The following is a 23,442-nucleotide window of genomic DNA, read 5'->3' on the forward strand; positions in this document are numbered from 1 at the left end:
GCAGCAGGGGTATCGATGTTGGGGTTACAAATGAATTTTAACCAGTAGGCAAATTCATAAATATGCATCAGCAAATCATGAGGATTGATTGTAAGGTTTCCCAAAATTAACACTATTATATTTTGGCCTATTAGCACAATAGCAACAATTAGAATAACCTATCAGGTTATGCAGCAGAAAGGAGGCCCTGAGGGAGTGGACCCAGAGACAGGTACTTTCATAACCTTGCGGAAAGGTGAGAGCAAAGACAAGAGGAGCAGATCCCAGGGGAGCAGTCGCACACGGGACTCAGGTCCCTGGGAAAGGAGAGGAGAGACAGGTGAGCCTAAAAAGGAGACAGCATTAACCTATTTCACAATTTTACTCTTTTCCTATTACAGTAATCCTTTTATTATATCCATTATTGCTTAACTAGAGTCATGCAGGGGGACTTTTTTCCTTCCCCAATAGATTCCTACCCTAAACTTAGAAAAATACATCAGTCTGTATGACCAAGTATTGCAATGCTAACACATCTAAGGGAAAAGCAGCCTAATCCATAATGAGTTAATTTTGGCCAAATTGTTAATAAGATTTATAACACCAGATTCTGAGGGGAGACTCCTCTTTCTAGTGTTGATAACGAAAAACATTATTAAACCTGGAGCAGCCATTCCCCTCTCTCCCCCACACCGTCATATTCACAGTAAAACCAACATAAAGGCACATATTAGGCAAAAAATGGTAGAAAGCAGGCTGGGAAAGATACATGTGAATTTTGCAGCACTAGTATTAAAACAAATCAGTCCATTCAATTAGGATGTTGCACATAGTAGGTCCTCTAGGGATCAACTATGTAAGAAGTAGCTCGTAATTAAACTAATTAGCTCATAAAGTGAAAATTCAGTCTGATTTTCTGTCTGTACTTGGCTTATCACCAACACTAATTAACCCTCTTGGATCTTCTATTCAGTGAAAATTATGGGGATTATTAACACCATGGAGCTCTATAGATATTTTAACTCATGGCTATTTGTCATGGTTGACGGCTAATTCAATGTCTTTTTCCACTTAGTTATTTCCTGTAGAGGATATTGATATATAGGTAAATCATAATTGTACACTGTGAGTTATTCATGAACTTGGCCCGGTTCTTGAAGTCACACCCTTGTTATTTCAGACTCCACCCTAATTGCTATGATACTCCTTCCCCCTCCACTGAAGCCATCTCAGGGTTATGAAATGACTTCTCTTCTAGTTCTGTGGCAGTTATACTTCCTGTCCTTCATTTGGACTCTGGTCCTGACCCTATTTGGATGAGCAACTGGCATAGCGATTCCAGCATGTGAGGGACGGTTGCTCTAATATTCATCATTTTTAAAACTATTTTAATCTTGATTATCTGAAAAGGAAGAAAAATATATAGCTCCAGTTTGGCCAAAGTTTACAAAATTTGAAGAAATATTTCTAAGAAGACTTCATCATTCACATTTTGTATTTCAGAAGAATAGAAATAACCCTCCTGCTACTATCTGATATTTAAAAGCGTTGGAATCAAGTAGATTGAGTTGAAGGTTCGAATATCTCTGATTTCCAAGTAGGCCAGTTTGCTCTGCTTTATTTTATAATAGTGTGACTTTGGTCTCCTGGCTCAGCTCATGTGTATCGGGAACAATCCAGTGTGGCTCAAATGTCCCTGAGATGCTGATTGGTCAGCAGATGCAATGCAACTCAATATGTTTAGTATCACCTCTGCTTCTTGGGGAATCAAGAGAGGAAATAGAAGAGGTTAATACAAATACATCCCTGACCTATTTTTAAAACCAGTTCAAGTGCAAGTTCTCTGTACAGAGAGTCAGAAGCATCTTCTAGATACAGGGTAGTTTACCACTGCTAAAACAACACAATGAATTTTATTGAAAATGTAAGAGGACAGGTATGCTATTACCACAAAACTTTAATAAATACCACAGGGTGCTAGTTTATTTTAGTGCCTTCCTGAACCTCAATAATCAAAGTTTTACCAGAAATGTCAGACTGGTTATGTTACTTGCTGACCCAATACCCAGTGACAATGGTACAAGTAAATCTGAAGGACAGTCATTGACCTTCATAGAGGTTTACAGTTTCTCTGCTCATTAAATAAAATAATTCATTGTGGTTTTAATCTGCATCTCTCTGATGATTAGCGACATTGAACATTTTCTCATATGTCTCTTGGCCATCTGTATGTCCTCTTTGGAGAAGTGTCTACTCGGGTACTTTGCCCATTTTTCCATTGGGTTGTTTGTCTTCCTCTTGCTGAGTAGTATGAGTTCTTTGTACACTTTGGAAATTACCCCCTTATCAGATACATTCTTGGCAAACATGTTCTCCCACACTGTGGGGTTCCTTTGTATTTTGAGGCTGATTTCTTTTGCTGTGCAGAAGCTTTTTAGTTTGATGTAGTCCCATTTGTTTATTTTTTCTATTGTTTCTCTTGCCCTAGGAGATGTATTGGTGAAAATGCCATTACATGAGATGTCTGTGACTTTACTGCCTATGTTTTCTTCCAGGATTTTTATGGTTTCACAGCTTACATTTAAGGCTTTTATCCATTTTGAATTTATTTTTGTGTATGGAGTAAGTTGGTGATCTAGTTTCATCTTTTTGCATGCATCTGTCCAATTTTCCTAACACACTTTATTGAAGAGACTGTCTTTACTCCATTGTATGCTCTTACCTCCTTTGTCAAATATTAACTGACCATAATGGTTTGGGTCTATTTTGGGGGTCTCTGTTCTGTTCCACTGATCTGTAAGTCCATTGTTGTACAAATACCAGGCTGTTTTGATTACAATATCACTTCACACCTGCCAGAATAGCTGCCATCAACAAATCAACAAACAACTGCTGGTGAGGGTGTGGAGAAAGGGTAACCCTGGTACACTGCTGGAGGGAGTGCAGACTGGTGCAGCCACTATGGAAAACAGTATGGAGGTTCCTCAAAAAATTAAAAACGGAACTGCCTTTGACCCATTAATCCCATTTCTGGGAATATACCCTAAGAATCCTGAAACACTAATCAGAAAGAATATATGCACCCCTATGTTCATAGCAGGGCAATTTACAAGAGCTAAGATCTGGAAACAGCCCAAGCGCCCATCAGTAGATGAGAGGATAAAAAACCTGTGGGACATTTACACCATGGAATACTATGCAGCTGTAAAGAAGAAGGATCTGGTACCCTTTGGGACAGGATGGATGGACCTGGAGAATATTATGCTAAGCTAAATAAGCCAAGCAGAGAAAGACAAATATCTCATGATCTCATTTATATGTGGAATATAAAGAACATAATAAACTGATGAACAAAATAGATCCAGAGACATGGAAGCATGAAACAGACTGATGAACCTCAGAGGGAAGGTGGGGGTGGATGAGGGGGAGAGATTAACCAAAGAATTTATATGCATATATGCATAACCCACGGACACAGACAATAGCGTGGTAAAGGCCTGAAGCAGGGAGTGGGTACAGTATGGAAGGGGTCAATGGGGGAAAAAGGGGACATCTGTAATACTTTCAACAATAAAGATAGATTTTTTTAAAAAATCAAATGCATGAATTCAAGAAAAAACAAATATTTTTGTCTGAAACCAGAAAATCTAAAGGGAAATTGTTAGTTGCAGCAGACCACTGAAATAAGAATATTTTTAAATAGAAATTTTGCCCTTAAAAGTAAAGACAGATAAGACTTAATGGCAATAGGTATCTTAAAAGATATTGCTGTCAATATTTTGAATTCTGCTTTGACCAACAGGAAAAAGTAATTATACTTATACTATTGATATGTTCCCAAAGGTTATTTTCTTTATCTTTCCTGATATTATTACCTAAGCTTTGATGGATTTGAGAATGTCCTGATAAGTCATGTTATGTTTAAAAATTAGTTGAAAATATATAGGGTGTCCCCCAAAAATGTATAAACACACTTTGAATAATTACAAAGGTGGTGCTTATTAAAATACATTTCATTTTCAAAACTGAACTATCAGCTGTTAAAGTGTCTATATTTTTTTGGAACACTCTGTATATACACATTTCCTTTTACACATAAAGCTTTACAGAAATCATTTTCTGAAAAATAGTTCGAAAACCTCGGGTCCTTGAAAAGAGACTGGAAATGAGTTCAGTTCATTCCATTAAGTGTTCTAGTAGTTCTGCAATGAAAAACCCATAAAAATATTTCATAAAATGTCAGTAGTTATGGTAGAATAAACAAGAAACTGCTTCCATATCCCTTCTTACAAGCAGGCGTGTCAACCACTTCCACGTCAGTTTCCTACATCTCACTGACTTGAAATGAAGTATAGTTTGGAAATCAGCCAAGCCGATAGACAACCAGGACTAAGCTTTCCCATGCTGAACTAGTTTCACTGCAGGGCTGTACCTTACACAGCAGTCTTCTGCCATCAGGCATCTGGCCTACCCTGTTACTCGGCAACGTGTCCGAATACACTTAAATGGCGAAAGCGGGACTGCATTTGGCCCACTATGATCAATAAGGTTTGATTTTTGTCTCTAAGGAAAGTCAAACCGTTATCTCCTTGTGCTTCCTGTGAATTGCCTAAATCCTCAATTTCGAACCACTGTATTCTACGTAATAAAGTTTTTCTAGGCTGGCAGGCTAGAAATCAGACTGAAGTATACTGGTGTCTGTTTCTAAAGGCAAAAACTCAAAGGGCAGTAATGGTGGTAAGAATGACTCTGAAATTACCAAGATGCAAATAACCAAGTGGTTTTTTGATATCACGTATCTATGAGGTTGGCCATTGAGTTTGCAGTTGTGGATGTGGACCTGTTTAGAGAAATTACGGTTGTTTATAAGCCCACCTCTGGTACTAGCAATTGCCTGAGGTCAGCTAAGAAAAATGCCACCACTGCTGATGGAAAATGCTCAGGCAGTTTGACCACTTACTATTATTTGAGTCTGTGGATTAACCACAGTGGCTGTCAGCTTATCAGCTGAGTCTATTTCCATATACTCGTAATGCTCGCCCACAAGACAGGAAACGGGAGACTTCAGCTATCAAGGGTACGGAGTCAAGGGTTGTGGACAGTGCTGGGGATCGAGCATTGCGCTCTATGCAAGGGCCAATCCCTCTCTGAGGATGGCCTTAAGGAACTCTACAGAAAGGTCACCCGTTCTACAAAGGAATGTGATCTTATTTTCAGAACTAAGAACTTGCATCCTTACCTAACCCAGAGTCTGCCCTGGTAATGGATTTTAACTGGTGGCTGCTCCAGAAATTGCAGGCCATAGCCTCACCATCCATACGGGCAACATTAGCTTTAACAAATAAAGTTCTTTTTGCCCCAAACTGTTCCTCTAGAAATATGTTCCTAAGCCTGGAACTTCTAATATTAGGCATGCCTTTGGATCTTTGCTACATGTTATAAAGCAAAATGCCTCCTGGGAACAGTAATTCATTAGCTGTTTTCAGTCATAGCTACTATGGCAGAAATTGATTCATCAGAAAGGCTGGTCAACAAGTCTTTGATTTTCCATCTTGGGAGCAACAAATTGGTACCAAGCACTGTAGAAACAAATATCAAAAGAGAAAAGTGGGCTTGGACATACAGTTCTGAGAGAAATCAATTTTACCCATGACTTGTACTAAAAGGGAAGTTCTTTACTCAACGGTCAATAAATATCAAAGAAAAAGAGGACTCGAGGAGGCAATCTTTCCTCCATGATAAAATAGACATGTAATAAAATTACTTGCCCAGGCAAGAGTTTAGGAACCCCAGGGAATGTTTAGCCTTATAAAAAGCTTCAGTATTTCCAATGACATAGGAGAAGCTGAGGATATATCATTTCTCTAAAAAGTCTACAAAAAAGCATCTTTTGTTTCTTCCTTAATAAAGCTTCATGACAAAAGCAACTATCTTAAGAATTATATGGATTTACTCACAGACACCATTGCTAGGGTATACATTTAGTTCTGGAAACTCACTACTGGAGTGGATATCATAGAAACATTCTCTCTCCTCTTTAATTCTAGTATCAATTCAGTTTAGATCCAGTTAAACAGGGTAATTTTAAACTAATGGGAATTAAGTGATATTTGCTGCTTAAAAAACAAAATATATTATTCAAGATCTAGTCTTCTCCTTAGACTTGTCTTAACCAGTGCTGGGTTAGATATACGCTCTTAGTATCTAGGGGTACTAGATAATACATCAGGCCAAGAGGAAGACCCCAAATAAAATTTCTACTTCTGCCTTTATATACCCTTTTCCTTAGAACTCTGTGGATTGGAGAAGACTTCATTGTCGTCTAAATCATGTAGTTCAATTTTGCCTTTAAATTGTTCCTTGGGCCGATGTGGTAATTGTGTTGAAAGAAACTAAACTCATAAAGATTATGGCTAGAATGGGAGACATTTTTGTTCCTATTTAACCTTCTTTCATCTTTTTTTATACATTGGCATATATACTGTATGAATGTCCTGAAATCTTTATAAGTTATATGTAAAAAATATTCCAAACAGGAAGCAGTTGTAAGAAAAAGCAGAATTTGTGAAATTTGTCTCATTAAAAGGAAAACAATGAAACTTTCAATTTTCTCACACAATAGCCTAGACCTGGAAATTAGTGCATGCAATGACTACATTCTTTGGGTGACAGTATTTTAAAGCTGAAAATGATGGCACTTGCCATCAGTCTTTAATCAAGGACTTATTATCAATGACAATTTTCACCCTTGACAACCATGTCAAACAGCCATAATTCATAGTGATCCCTGAGTGCTCATCATGAGTTATACGAGGATTTTCTAAATCCAAGAAAACATTTGTGACTTTTTCTTTGTATTATTATTACACTCCCACATAAGTCCAAATACCCTGCAAAATAAGAGATCCGTGCTCCGAATATTAGTTTACCTATCCTCAAACCTCACACAAGAAAAAACACACTGATGTTTTTCAAGAGACTGAAATATTGATGAATTTACTACAGAGGGGGATCCTCTAGAAGATTCAGTTAGATAATAGCTCAGCGAGTAACATAAGTAACCAAATGCTTGAGGCAAAAAGTACAAAAGGACTAAAGTCAACGTGTTCCTAATTGGAAACCCTGACCTGGATATTTCTAGACGTGGATTAGGTGTCTAGCTTATAAATGAGTCATCAAATATTTTTTAGGATTTTGCTTCTCCATCTATAATAATCAGAACATAAGTAACTGGGCTATCAGCTTATTATAGGACGCTTTTATGAAAAACACATTTGTTCAGAGCTAGATGTCTGAAATGATGCATCTGTAACAAAGAATGCTTTACACACCTGGAATCAACCGAGCCAGAAGGAACAGAGAGAACACCTCAATTGGACAAGTGGGCATATAGAATGTTCACACTGATTGCTTAGTAATCAGAAATACTTGAGATGGAGAGTGGGAGGCAGTAGGTGGTTGTATAAAGAATGTTTGTCAATGCAGTAAAATATTGCAAACAGTGAACCGAAAGGCATACTATTATGGGGATGGAGATGGGGTAGGAAGACGAGAGAAGAGAGTGAGAAACTTTCCCTAAACTTAGTCACTTGGCATATACATACTAGTCAATCATTTGACAATGTTACATGTTACAGGGAATTGCAAAAATAATCTTTACCAAAGATTTATTCTTCAATTCTTTTAGAACATTGCAATACATTTTGTTATGCTCTGGTAAGCAGATCCTGAGATGAAGTGTCATAAATTCAGTCACAGCAGAGCTAGAACAGAGCTACTGCGTAAAATGAAGAGAATGGGAGTTAGTCTGTTCTTAAGTTCATATGGACTGGGTGTCATTTATTAATGAGCTTAAATCAATAGATTCAGTCACTTTAGGAATCTGTTAGATTTTCCATGCTCCAGTATCAGAATGCCTTCCTAGTTGAGATAGGACTTTGCACGGTGTGGCTGGGAGAGGACATGGGTGAACAGAATTACGGGGGGGGGGGGGGGAATTACTTAAAATGATTATCCCACAAAAAGGGATAAATGATGTCATAGCCATAAACTAAGAGCTACAGACGTATTTAATTATCCTCTCAATTTAACAATAAAAATTATAAATATAAATAATGAGATATAACCTTACATTTTCCCTAAGTCCTTCCAGAACTTAAATGTCATTATTAGCCAAAGCACATCAGTGCTTACAGAAAAGGGAGAAAATTATGAGTCCTAGCTTCCTCCCTCTTTCCAGGGTCTCCCTGAGAGATGGCATTAGTTCTTGTGAATTAAAGTGATTACCTGTACCTGCATTCTGGTATTTCCCTGATCACTATTACCAGCCTGACCTCCCTTAGCAGGTTTAGATGCTGGAAGTCAGTTTTCCGCACAAACCCAATTGAATGACCACAGGTACCCCAAATGCAGTATGTCTCCCCCCTCAATGTGCTTCACCTTTTTTTACCCTCACTTCAATTTTGGGAACCACTATTCATCCATCTAGTGCCTCCTTAAACCAGCAACTGAGACTTTAAACATTTCTCCTTTCTCCTAATATCTGGTCAATGCCACTTATTAATTTCTCTAATCTGACTTTTCTTCTCTAACCTTCTAATCGCTGACCTCATTTCAGACCTTTTTATTTTCCAATCCTAACTGATCTCTCTATAATTGTAACCCCCTTAAGCTTTCCCTCCTCTTTATTACCACAATACAGCAGTCAAACCACTAGTTTTACCACTTCACACTAAAATGTTCTGCTCATGTATTTCTCTCTACCTTACCAGCTTTTAAGTCCTTCAAGATCAGGAACCATGTCTTACTCCTCTTTACAACCAAAGTACCAAATATGATGCCAATACATAAAAGGCACTTAAAGAACTTTTTGATAAAAAATTCACACATATAAAAATTATACCACAGAACACATTGCTATTATCAGTTTTTAACATGGTGAGGGGATCTTTTATTGTGATAAATGTCAACTTTAACATAACTAATTCGGCACTTTCTCTACATTATATGCTATCTTGATAGAATTTGTGCTCTCCAAAAGATTTCCGTAAGTCTTGGATTTCTTATTTTTATCTTTTGGATCAAGTGACCATGCATAGTGATATGTTTTATGGTAGAAAAGACAAATTAGAAAGCAGTTTTGAGCTATTTCTTTAACTCTCTAATTCTGAGTTCTACACACTTTTAGAAAACATGGTTCTTTAAGAATGAAACAAGTAAAAAATGTCACTCCTGATTATAAAATACGATGATGCAAACAGTACATTTTTGTTTAAATAGTTAACATTTATGATTATGATTGTGAATGATTCCTTTTCTCTTCTGAATTAGTTGGTGCCTATCCCTCTCTGCAGGTGTGTGAATATTTACTATATTGATTTTAAGAATCAACATTATTACTCTAGACTCATTACACCATATCTCAGGGCTCTATTTCACTAAAATCACCTTATCCAAAGCCTTCCATGAGCTAAAGGATAGGAAACTAGTCTCTGGTTCCTATCCTAAGTTTACTTTAAAACTCAAATTATACTTTAAGAGCATGAAAAGCTGTAGGGGGTCAAAACCATGAAAACCACACTTGATTAGAAAAACTGTTGGGAACCAGGAAGATGAATTCCAAGGAAATTCATCTTCACAGCAATGTGGTTATTATCCTGTGGTTGTTTTACAGAGAAAACCACAATATAGAACTCAAAGACATCCTCACAGCTTGCACTGGAAACATGTGCATACCAGGCTTTCTCCAAGTCTGCAGAGGACACCAAGCCCTCAGGTTGGCATTAACTTTTGCCATTGTGGGGGGGGGGGGGTAACGGATTAAGGTCCTTATCCTCCATTTTTCATCAGGCCCTCACCTTTATACAGGGATATTCCTTGTAATCTCAAACAGAATGAATTTTCATCAAGCATATAAATTCCTGGGGTGGGCAGAGTGCACCTCCATTAAGGAGGTATCCAGAAGCAGTACTAATGAGTTATGCATTCTGCATAGGTTTGCTTGTTTTTTCTAGTGGGTAAGTGAAAAATTAAAGCCTAACAAGGGAGATTTGGGGAGACTGTATAGGTTGATTTCAAAATAACTAGCACCTGATGATGATCTAGTGCAGTCTGGAGAGAAAAGCAAGCCCCAGGTTGCTCATTTCATTTGATTACTTCTATGCAGTCTTCATCAACTAGCAACCGTTTCCAATTGAAGATTAAAGAATATGTCTTTCTCATATGATGTTCTATTTTTATGCCTGTCTCATTATGTCTTAACCCTCAGTTGTAGATACCAGAATATTTTTATTAAAGCATTTTTTTCTAAGAGATGATTTGCAGTGTTGTTTTCTGTATTGTTTCTAGTAGAAGCTTTTACCTCCAAACTCTGAGAGGCAGCATTTGATAACTGGTATTGCCAACCTTAAAAAAAATTAAAGTCAATGACTGAATTGGAGCAGAATAGGAACAGAGAGTGGGAATCATAGGTTCTACATAGTCAATTGTGGTAACTATCTTGATTTTACTCAGTGAATTAAGAAATTAGCAAATTGGTTCACTCAAGGAATTGAGAAATTAGCAAATGGGTTACATGGCTCCTGCATTTCCCAAAATTTGGGAGAAAACTTTAGAAAATCACAGGCCCAGGGCAATCCAAGGAGGCACCTGAGTCAAATTTCAGAAGCTCTTGTAACAGTGGAGAATTGTAACCCACCCCACCATTCTTTTGACATTAAATACTGACTCTAATATGTAGCTTGTAGATAAATAACATGTTTGCATAAGAGTCCTAGGAACTAACCTTAGAAGATATAGTCTTCTGGTTCCTATCCTAAGTTTACTTTAAAACTCAAACTTTAAGAGCATGAAAAACTGTAGGGGGTCAAAAAGCATGACTTTCAGGCATTCCAGCTCTGGGAAATTTGCTGACCTTCAAGCCAAAACCAGGAGGATGCACACCAGACCATCACTTGATCAGTTTCAGGTTCTTATCAGAAGAGAATGATCTGGTCTGCACATAGTCCCCTCAATGGAGAACTCTCACTCCCCTCCCTTGATCTATTTGTTCTGTTTTCCCTCTCCCTCCTTATAAAAACCTCTGCCTGTACTGAGATGGAGAAATGGACTTTGGGACGAGAGTCCCCTTCTTCTCATTTGCCAGCACTTGCATAAACCACTTTCCATCTCTCCAGCACCTGTCTCATAAGCTTGGCTTTTGTTGCAGCAGGCAGCCAAACCTGCATTCAGTTACACTCTTTTTTAAAAAAAAATTATCTTTATTGTTGAAAGTATTACAGATGTCCCTCCTTTTCCCCCACTGACCCCTTCTACCCTGCACCCACCTCCCACCCCAGGTTTTCACCACAGCATTGTCTGAGTCCATTGGTTATACATATATGCATATAAATTTGATCTTGGAAAAGGTTTCCACTTCTTTTTAAGCACCAAGAGATGCTAATTTTCCTTTTCCTCTTTGGAAATCTAATTTTGTTCTATATTTTAAATATTTTGACATGTCCAAAACTTTTATCAACAGTATATTTTGTTTATGAAAGGAGTATATTGAATAACAGACCACAAGAACTGAAAAAAATTTTTTAACAAACTTCTCTGTCTGTGAGGTCCTGACTAGGTTAGTTTGGGCAAATAGAATACAAAGCAATTTTGCTTTTTCTAATTATTTTTTGTTCTGGTGTATCCCTCAGGTTAGATTTAGTACACAGTTTCATCTTTCTGAGCAAGTAAAAGAGAGAAGCAACAAGAAAACATATAGGGATCCCAAGATCACTATAATTAAAAATAAATTTGTGTGTTACAAAAAGAAGACTAAAATAAAATCTTGCACTTTTCCCCTAAGCCTTTTAAAATGAAAATTTCCCTTTTTATATAGTCTATATGTTTTTCTTTCTCTTTTTTATCTCTGTGTGTGCATATACATGTATACGTATGTGTATATATATATGTGTGTGTGTGTATATATATAGATATCTCTATCTACCTACCTACCTAAATGGGTAAATAGGTACATAAATGGAAGGAAGAGAGAAAAGAAAATAAAGAGAAAAAAAGAAAGTAATTAAACATGAAGCAAGAAATGTAAGTTACCCAGGTCTAAACCTAGGCAATAAGGATATTAAAATAATGAACATTTTCTTTTCTTTCACACAGGAGAAAATCGAGCTTTATGGAGACTAAATGTCATACTCATAACTATATTACTCAGCACTAACAGTCTTTTATTAGTGATGGACTTCTTAATGTTTTGATGTAAATCTTACTAATTTATGACATCTAATCAGCCTTCTCTGAAATTTTTCTCAAAAATATGTGGGTGAGACTTGATATCCTTAATTATAGTTTTACCTACTAAAAAAAGTTTCTTCCTGCATTTCTGGATATTAGACATTTGATTTATAAGCAGCTACACCCTAATTTACTTTGATCTGATATTTTTTTACAACTGCATTCTAACTACACTTTCACTATTATCTCTAAATTTGTGATCTAGAATAACTATAAAACATCAAACAAATTGTGTTCTTGTATTTGTAGGATCACAGTTTTGGAAGAAAGCATGAAGGTCATGTAGTCCAACTCCCAGTATAAGCCATCTCTACAACTAAATCTTGGAGTACTGCACTTATGACTTCCCAAGTGGTCTTTCTGTCCTTACCTTGTGTCCTCTACTGTCTGGCCTCCACTCTCTAAACTCTTCTGCCAGCTCGCTGAATGCACCAAGCTCTTTCCCAGGTCGGGAACTTGGCAGATGCTTTTGCTCTGTCTGGATTGTTCTCTCCCAACTTTCCACCAGACTGGCACCCAGACATCCTTCATGTCTCAACTAAAATACTGTTTCCTTAGACAGGTCCTCTTGACTGCCCCCGCCATTATTCTTTTCCACTTAAAGAAGTTGCTTGCGGTCACAATAACTTCGCATCTTTCTTGGATTTTCATTTTCTTTTAGTGCTGTCTTATCCTTCCTGTTTTTGAACATTTCTTCTTCTCAGTAAAAGAAGAAAGCAATAGACACTGAGTAATAACATTTTCTCCCACAGCCACTGACTTCTTTATTCACTACTTTGCTCTAGACAACACTAGAAGAATTTTTGGCTTGCATGAGCATTTTTTCCAGGTTTCAGCTCACTCCGGATTTCACTCTTCCTCACACTATACTTATAGCTCATTTAACACCTTTGTAAGTATTTCTAATTATGTGTTCCTTTTTTCATCCATTCTACAATCCATTTTTTAAAACCTTTGATTAAAGTCTCTATGTAGTATTATGAATAGTTCTGGTGGTATCTCTCTTGGGATAATGTGACATGCTAATTACAATTTTTTTTAAAGTTAGTTTATCTCAACTCCTTGTTTTTAAGAACTCCACCTCCAATCAAAGCTGCCAATGATTCCAAATTGCCACCTGCAATCCTGGTCCTCACCTCACTCGTCCTACAACATCTGACACAGTTGTCCTTCCCCTTTTTTTTAAACTCTTCCTAGTTTAGGTTCCATGACAACACTTTTTTATGGTTTACCTCCCACTATGCTGCCTTTTTACTGGCTCCTATGCAAGATATCTCAGTGTTAGAAAAGACAGAACTTGGCTCTTAGGGCTCTACTTTCTCTCTCTCCCTCACCCTCTCTCTCTCTTCCCCTCCCTCCCTCCCTCCCTCCCTCCCTCCCTCCCTCCCTCCCTCCCTCCCTCCCTCCCTCCCTCTCTCCCTCCCTCCTATGATGTTCTCAAGATCATGGCTCTAAATAGCCTTCAGGGGCACTTGATTCCCAACTTTCTCTGTTCGCCTATGACTTCTCACAAGTATTCTAGATTCTTATATCCGAAAGTCCAGTTTGACATTTCCACTTGGATTCCTTGGATACCTAAAAAGGGCTGGAAATGAATTATTCATTCTCCTTTCAATTTTTCTTATCCATCTTAGGAAATGGCTTTACCATTTACCCAGCATCTTCAGTAAAAAAACTGGTGATCATTCTGGTTCTTCCTTTTCTTCATCCCCACCCCTTATCCAATGAGTCAGCAAGTCCTGTTCTCTCCGCCTTCAAATATTTCCTGAATCTATCCACTTCTCTCTAGAAGCACTGTTTCCACCTGTTTTATGCCACTGTCACCTCTGGTCTACTGGAAGAGCCTCCTAACCGCTCTCTCGTCTACTCTGGATACCCTATAATACCTTCTCTTCAGTGAGGCCATGGTGACATTTTAAAAAGATGACCTTTGCTGAGGCTCTCCCTGACCACTGACTCATACAGAGCCTCCCTCCCCATCCCAGGTCACTCTCATGATTATAGTTTAAATATTTTTAATAGCACTGAAGCATGCATAATTGCTAATTTATTTATAGACTTAGGTGTCTAATTGAAGACATTTTTTAGCTGTTTGCTAAACAGGGTATTATTCTCATTAGTAGCACTCTACACAAGTTTTCTTCATGTAAGGAGGGCCTAGGCGAAAAGGTTAATATTCAGGGAACATGAATAATGATTGCAAAAGGCATGAAACAAAGTAAGTAATATTCTCAACTCCAGTTATGGGGAACTAATACTCTCAACTCCATTTATGGGGTTTACAATAGGGTTTTATTGCCCTTAGTGATATTCCTATTTCTACAACTACATAATAAACTTAAGCTCCTTATACACCTAATAATGAGTGGAAAATCATCTCCTTTTAGCCTCCGTCTTAAGAAATTGACATATTTGACATGGAAAACAACTTGTTTGTCCTGTCTGGTTTTTACTGTAATTGTTTCCTGCACCTCCACATTACAATTACTTGCTCAAGAGCTGAACTATTGGTTAACCTGCCTTGATGAATCAACTCAAGAAACTGGATTAACTGTGAGCTGAGTTTTATGTGAATAGTTGGTCTACATTTCATGCTCTGCTAATCTGAAAATTAAAACAATAACTAACCCAAAATTCCCCAGAGTGAGGTGGGAAAAGAGCAGATTTCTGTTCTGAGCCACCTGGGGCTTTAGGTGACTTCACTTTTCCAGAAGAGTAGTAAATACATGAAAAGCAGCTCAGACACCAGCAGATACTTTTGGTAAAAGCTGGTGTGCCAAGGCACTGAGATGATCAATTATCCTAGGGTTACCTTCCGTATGAGGCCAAGTAGTCCTGTTCCAGAAATGGCCTATGAGAAAGTTGTGGTTTGCTCACATATGACAGATTCCCTTTATTCCTTCTTGGCAGCTATGAGAACAGGCTCATCCAGTTTCATCTGCAATGTTTTATTTTCCTTTTGCAATCAATGATAGTAATATTCATGGGAGGCCACAGTCAGTTCTTAAGCAGAAAAGCCTCATTAATACCAAGCCATCTGTGAAGAAGGCCCTTTTTTGGTCATCCATAAGAACTCCCTCTTGCCTTCAAGAAGGATTGATCCCATCTGGGCAGAGGATTATGTTAGAAAACTATGAAAAATACTTAGGAGGAATGGCTCTCACTTCATATTATAATTTGAACTTTAGAGTAACTTGAAAATTCAATAAACTTAAATACCTGAGGCTATAATGCTGAAGTCTATCTTTTCTGCTACCTTTTCACATTTAGGACTATATAACCATGTAATATATAGATATATAGATATATATATAGATATATAGATATATAGATATGTAATATATAATATATACATGTAATACTGAATATGCATGAATATAACTAAATATTAAAAACAGCACACATTCTACTTTTAAACATAACTAAATCAAAATTCATAGCTATTATGTTAAATAATAATTCTGTTGCTAATAATCCTGAAACTGCATGTTATTAATTTGGGGCTTAAGTAACCCATTTAAACAATCTTATACCCTTAATTTTAGATCTTGAAATGAAAGCCTAGTAAACATGTGATAGGTGTGTGACTTTAACCAAACATACATGTTTCCTAGGAAGGCAGCCTCTAGCTTTACTGCCTAGTTACATGTCACCTGCCTCAATAGTTTTCAGATCATGTATTGGGTGGGAAACTCCTGGAAGCTAATAGACTGTTTCACTTGAACCAACACACTTGCTCACACCCTAGTTGCTGCAACACTTCGATCAGAATCTGGAGAGAGAGAGGGGGAAAAAAGCTGAGCCAAACACTGGAAGACAGAAATCGCTTCCGATTCCTCTGCGGCTCTTTCACGGGAGACCCTGCGAGGAACTGCGCGCTCCCTCGCCGGGCTCGCCGGGCTGAAGGGCTTCTCCTAAAATGAAACTCCAAACACGCTGTCGCCGGGATCACCACCATTATTATTACTCGACCGTCGTTTGCGATGCCGGTGGAAGGACATTGGGACCGCGGTGCCCAGCTTCCACCCTCACCAGACGCGTGAGAGGCAAACACCGAAGCAAAGCCCAGCCAGCCGGCCGGGTTCCGACGCCCCGGCGCGCGCGCCCCCACTCGCGCCGGGCTCCAGGCGCGCGCCCGCCCGCCCCGCCCGGGCCCGCGCGCCCGCCGCCCCGCGCCCCCGCCTCGCCCCCTTCCCCGCGGCCCGGCTTCCCCCGCTCACCGCCCGCGAAGTTCGCCGAGCGCGCTCCGGCGTCCGGTTTCCGAGGCTCCTTCCCCTCCCGAGCCCGGGACTCCCGGCTTCCACCCCAGCGGTGGCGCGGGGGCCGCTCTACAGCGCGACCATCACGGGGCAGCTCCTCGCTGCTCCAACCTGTGGCTCTGGCTCGGTGGCAGGCTCCGCGCGCGTGGACGGCGGGCGGCGGGACTGTGGCACCGCCCCCGGCCCGCACGGCCGCGTGGATCCGGAGGCTTGTGCGAGGAGGAGGCGTGTCTCCCGCCCGACGCGGACGTGCGGAGCTCGCCCGGGCCAAGCTCGGCGGTGACTCAAGCGCGCCTGGCTCCCGGTGAAATTCTCCTCCGTGGAGCTTCAAGCCCGTTTTTATTCCTTTATTTTCGCGTGTTTTCTTTGATATCTTTTATTGAAAGCGCCCAGGGCGCTGTGAGAACCGCTGCCAACGCGCTGCCTTCTCCCCCCGCTGGGATGGCTCATTAACTACAGAGCGCGGGAGAGCGATTGCCGGTGGAGAGCAGGCAAAGCCTCGGGAGATGGAAGGGCAGTTGGAAATTCATGTTTGAGAAGTGAGGATCTGTAGATATGAATCCATTAATCAGTATGCACCAGGCTAATCTTTGCCTCCTAGGCACTCCAGAGATCAGGAGGTTACTAAATGGATGTTCTGTCTATGAGATCAAACAAAATCAGAACACACATTCACTGAACAAACACTAAGTACCTACTGTGTGTCACACCCTGTCCTAGACGCTTTGTAATTGTCCACAACAGAGATCCTGGCTGGCTCTCTTGAGCTCACGTTTCAGACAGACTCACATCCCTCGTTTCCAGGCTGATGGTAAAGGTAAGAATCCAAGGCCACATGCATCCGATGGCAGCTGGTTTCTTCCTCCATGAAGAAAAATTTAAAGTTCCGAACCTGTTGCTTGTACTCATGTTGGTCAACAAGGAGATGAATGCTTAAATTTTAAGTGTTTGACCCAGTTCCGACAGGGTGCCTTAGAGAAGCAGCTAGGAAGCATCTCCCAGAGAAATGCTGCGGGAGAATTCCTTTTCCCCCAAACCAAAGCGAAGCACGAACAATAGCGAGGTAGTGGAGAAGAGTGTGGATCCCGCAAGAATCTGTCTATTCTATTAGGAAAATAAGTTCTCCTTCCTGTGCCTCAATGCTCTTATCTTGAAAATGGGGGTATTAAAATGCCTTTGTTGGGTTGTGAGTAAATGAGTTTATATCAGTAAAGTGCATAGAACAGTGTGTGGCACAGAAAATGCTATGCATGTGTTGGCTAAATGTATTACTTTGGTAGCGTTTATCTGCTTCATTCTCACAAAGCAAGTTCCAATTCATACAAATTATTCTGATCTACCAGGAGAAAGTACAGAAGGTTCAGGATGTAGATTTTCAGAATAGATATGATGGGAATCTATATTTGTGGTAAATCTATTTTGCATCCATCAGCAATATCTAAGTATATAACAAGTGTGTGCCCTGCGCCTGTAAAGAGATAAAAGAGTAAACATAACAACCTTGAATTTATTTCACTTTTCATAGCACATTAATTTAAAATAATGCTCTGCACTATACAATGATAATCTGTACTTACCTAGTTCATGTGCTCACTCACATTAATCCGAACAGCTATTATTTCCTGTATGCAGTAGAGTTTATAAAGCCCTTGCCCATAGATCATCTCAATCGACTTTCACAGCATCGCTTTGAAGTAGCCAAGTCATCTATCATTTTTATTGTCCCCATTTTAAGAATGAAGAAACTGAGGTTAAAAAGTCCTAACAAAGTGCCCAGACTCGTGAAGGTCCATAAACATAGAACTCAGATCCATTCATCCTGAAGGCAGGGCTCATGATGGTCACTCTATAATTTTGCTTCCCTACTATCTAGGAAAAGTTCCTGCTGTGAGAAAGTCTAACAGATTTAGGGCTTGCTCTCCTTGTCACCGTCCCCTAGATCAGTGTGTCAGCTGCCTGGTAGGGTCAACTCTTACAGGGACAGCTCTCCTGCAGTCACTGGCCGAGTAAGTCCTGTCTTTCAGGTTCTGAGGCTCACAGGCACTCCTGTTACAGAGTGATGCTGCTCGGCTGCTTCAGAGTGATGAACTTTCCCTTCCCTCTGAAAAGGGGTGCTGAGGGGGAAAGGCGGCTGGGAGAACATGAAAGAAAGGACTCTTGGCCACTTTATGAAGGACACTTTGAACAGAGGTCGAGCAGAGTAAAAGACCCCGGGAAACCAGTGAAAACAAGGTGACAACATCTTGTGACATAATAAAAAATAAAAGCCTTCCTGTCCCTGAAGTTGATGTAGCACAAATCAAATAGATGTAATTTCTGCCAGTAGGTTTATCATGCAATAACTATAGCACCAAGGTAAACAGTACATGGGAGGTTTCTAGAGAAAAGTGACAAATTGATCACATGTGTTTTAGCTCCCCTTCCCCAAACTCCCCTAACACGAGAATGAATGGATATTTTAAGTGTCATTAAATCTTGAAGACAAATAAAAGGGAGAGGAGCAATAAAAAAACAAAATAAACTGCAATAGATGGTTGGAAGAATCTAAGTCAGATGGAGGCTTGGGTTAATCCACCACATACCCATAAGCAATTCTCCCTGCGTAGCCCTGGGAGGCTCAGGCCTAGGAGGCAGAAACACCACCATTGCAGGAGGCCAGCTGGTGGGGTGAGCAGGGTTTGGTCAGATGTCTGTGTACAGAATGCTTGAACGCAAAGTTTCCTTCCCCACTGCCACACAATCAGCCAGCTCTAACTTCCTCCATCTGCTCAGCCCAGCCTCCAGGAGACTGGAGGTTTATTTTCTGGAGAAAGTAAACTAGAGTAATTTGTGGCTTAACAAGATAAGCTAAACACATGCATTTTTTACTCTGCTGCTACAGAAAATGAATTTTTAAAATGTATCTATAAGACAGGAAAAAACTCTTGAAATTGAAAATATACCCCAAAATTTAAAAATCTAACAGATGGGTTAGAAGATTCGGTTGAAAACATCTTCAGGAAAATAGAACAAAAAGCTATAAAAATAGAAAATTGGAGAAAAGGAAAATTTTTCTGACTAATGGAAATCCCAGAGAGTTCCAGAAAAGATTGTTTTCTTTTCTTTTTTTTTTTTTTTTATCCAGAGAGGAATGAAAAAATTAATTTAAGAAATAATGCAAAAATAATCTTTGAATCTAATCAAAAGTTCCACTAACAGTCCAGGAGAATAAATAGATAAATTAATTAAACAAACCAAAATGCATCATTCTGAAACATTAGAAGCCCAGGAATACAGAGGACAACCTAAAACATCTTCCAGAAACACAGAGCAGATCACATGCAAAGGAACAGAATAAAAATTGCATTAGATTTCTCAAGAACAATAATAGATTGAGAAGATTTCTTAAATGTCTTCACATTTAAAAAATATATATATTTTGAACTTAGAATTGTATACCCAGGCAAAATGTTAGCTAAGTGTGGTTAGAGATATGTTCAAACATGCAAGGATTCAAACATGTACTTCTCATACCATTTTTAAAGAAGTGTCCCCAAAACAAACTTATAAATCAAGAAAGAGGAAAAGATGGAACCCAGGAAATGCAGAACCAACACAGGAGAAAGTCAAGTGAATTCTCCAGAGCAACATTTGTGAAGCAGGCCTAGAGATAAACAGAAGGATGGATTGCAGTAGGAAAGTCTCCAAGAAAAAAAGAGAGAGAAAATAATTATTTGATGCACGTGCCCATTTGAATGATTATTGATAACTGTGTGTGCAATGGAGACTAGAAGTACTCACCCAATTCCATGTTCTCTTTTTCCTAAGTACCCCACTAGATTTCATTTTTTAGCCCTTTGCAGGTAGGAGGCATGTAACTGACTTCTGGCCAGTGGCATGTGGGTAGCAGTGACGTACACCACTTCCAGGCCATTCCCATAAAATGACCTGTGAGATCCTCTACGCTTTCCTCTCTCTTTATTAGCATCCAGACACAAAGCCTCAGTGAGGAGTTCTGAGACCTTAGACGACATTACAGCCCCAAGATGAAAAAAATTTGTGACACTGAATGGCTGTGTCCCATATAAACCCTAGCTGCCACATATTAGACTGTGACATGAACAAAAAATAAACTTACACCATGTAAAACCACTGAGATTTTTTGGGCTATTTGTTATAGATAGCAGTTATACTATTCTGACTTACAATTTGAAATATTTAGGGACATCTGTAAATAATTTACAGTAGGTACAAAGTATACTAAACAAACTGAAAAAAAAAGGTATTATAACTGCAGGACAAACAAAAAATTATGAGAGAAAACATAATGATAATATACCACTTCATTAAGATATAGATGTAATCAGAGAAATGGGAACACTGACAAGAGAGTAACCATAAACTATAATAAACAATATGCACAGGGTGGGAATAAGGAAGGTCACCTGTATATGTGTATGTAAGGGAACTAAGCCCTCAGTTATTATAACATAGTATCAATAAATAATGTGTGAGATTGCTACATAAAGGAATAGCAGGATAAACAACCATGTTGAAATGTGTAAGTAAGTGCAATAAAGAAAACAACCTCTAGAAAAGTGAAATGTTTTCCTGTGGGGATTGGGGCTTAGGAGGAGATCTGTGCTAGTTTATTAGCACTTTAACACCATTAAAAAAAAAACACAAACTATGACATGTAAAACTAATTTTAAAGTAGTTTTTTAAATATACATAGGAAAACAAAAGATATTTGTTCAGTAGAGAAAACATTGCAATTTATTAAAGTACTTGCCTATGTTTTTTGCATAATAGCCTATAAGCAATGAAAAAAGTGAATTTGGGGTGTAAATTAAAAAGATAGATTTGAGAGGGTTGCACAGTCATTTATTCATCCAATAAGCATTTATCAAGTGACGTGACTGATACTGGCAAACAGTGAATAAAGTGGAGACCATGAAGGAAAACTGTAAGGTGCTCTAAGAGAAAAGGAGCACTTTAAAGCTTTACCAAAGAAACAGACTTGGTTTCTTCCCTCTTGTCCTTTGTGACATGCGCCATTGACTTAACTGCTTTTCATCCTTCAAATTACAGTACTCTTAAAAATGGCCATCTTGTCTACCTCCTCGAACCACACAGTGATGAGGCCAGAGGTTTCCCAACTCACCCTTCTCCTGCGATTGCAGGGAAGGCGTTGCCAGGTGGTCATGCACGGGTCTGCCTCCGCCCTCGGCTAATTTTCAGTTCATGTGAAGTCTGTCTAATCACAAATAAAAATCAACTCCTCCCCAATTTGAGGAAACCCCAGAGCATGACTAGCAGTCACAAGACTGGACTTCCAGGTCATGCTAGGTTTTAGTAACTACTTTTAAAGATAATACTTCAAGAGATATATAGGCTTAAGTGAAGTTACACTAGCAAATTACTTTAAGTGGGGAGCATATCCAGACCTATTCTAGGTGCCAAAGTGGACTTGTTCACATAATTATATGTAGGGCATCTATTCTATGATGAGGTCTTAACCTACCCACTGCTAACTTCATTTTGCCTCAGTTTCTTAGAATGTGAAACAAACACACACTGTGACTTTGCATGGAAATGACTGAGACTTAGTCTAATTCTTTCTGTTAAAGGAACATTCTATGGGAAAGAATCAAATGTTTCATGAGTAATGTTTGTATATAGCTGTTATGCAGGCCCTGACTTGCAAAGAAGCCACAGTAGTTGGTAAGCCAGTACTCTGTCTATGAAGAGTGACAGACCCCTTTATAAATACTAACAGTAAAAAAGCTATAATTATGGACATAATTACAATTACAAAATTGCTTAATCAGCTTATGAAGTTGATTAAGGAGAAATAAATCCGTATTAAAAACCAAACAGAGAGGAGAGAATGTAATGAAATACATATGCATAAATACAGTCATATCAACATATATAACTGTGTGAACATAAGTATAGTCATGTATTTATATTTATAGTTTACATATATATATGTATATATATTTGCTTAATGTTAGCTTTATAGTGAGCTACAAAATAAAATGTCGGATGCACCTACCATATAAGTATAAATGTATATATGGTGGTTCCTTCACTTTTCCAAAATATGCTACTAAAACACAGTGTTCCTGTTCACAACTTTTGTTACCTTTTAACTGCCAACACTTCAAATTTTCATGTCATACAACTGAGGAATAATTATTTTGTAAATTCCTTTGCCTGCCTTTTAACCAACTTTCAGATCAGTTTTGCAAGCATTCAGGCTAACATTGATTGATATAATTTCAGGCAAATATGTTTTTTCCCACAAATATTTTTTGATCAAATTAAAGTACTTTTATGAATGTACCATAAAAGATCTATAATGATACCAATATAAGATCAACATCTTTTTAAGATATAATTTGGGAAATGATGTTGCCATATATATATATATATATACACACACACACACACACATATATACATATGTGTTTAAAGATAATTTGCAAAAATAACAATTAGTAAATGAAGATTTGGTGATCACAAAGAATTCCATGCTAAATGATTACTTTTTAAAACTATATTTTCAAGAAATAATGCTGTCTTAAGAAATAATTCTATTTTTATCATCAATATGGTAAAAGTTTATAAACCCATATGAATTTTTATTATATTTCTAGTATATATTTAAATGTCCTGTTTCCAAAATGACATGAACATTCTGAGTACCACAGCCATACAATACCTCCTGAAACATGGGTCAATCCATAACCACCACATAAGTCCTTATTCTATGGAATTTTTAGCTACAACTTTCATTACTACTGTAGATTGAATGAATGACAGAAAATTTCCGCACACTTCATATAAAGCATATGCTTTTGTTAGAAGTACTTAACTTATTTTATATAAATTATAAACAGTTTATTTTTATAGTCATGTATTTGGTGCAAGTCTT

General features: G+C 38.5%; 1 protein-coding gene across 3 annotated transcripts in view; it reads right to left on the reverse strand.

The window, feature by feature from the left end:
* RAB27B (RAB27B, member RAS oncogene family) overlaps positions 1-23,442 on the reverse strand; it is a 123,195-nt gene that overhangs the window by 41,915 nt on the left and 57,838 nt on the right. Inside the window, exon 1 of one of the 3 annotated variants that reach the window (XM_081150158.1) lies at positions 16,485-16,714. The exons of the other annotated variants lie outside the window; for them this stretch is intronic. The gene's annotated coding sequence lies outside the window, so the exon portion shown is untranslated. Of the gene's footprint in view, positions 1-16,484; positions 16,715-23,442 lie in introns of those variants that run through there. 3 annotated transcript variants of the gene reach the window in all.

Source organism: Miniopterus schreibersii (assembly GCF_964146895.1).
Source record: "Miniopterus schreibersii genome assembly, chromosome: 10".
Classification (NCBI taxonomy): domain Eukaryota; kingdom Metazoa; phylum Chordata; class Mammalia; order Chiroptera; family Miniopteridae; genus Miniopterus; species Miniopterus schreibersii.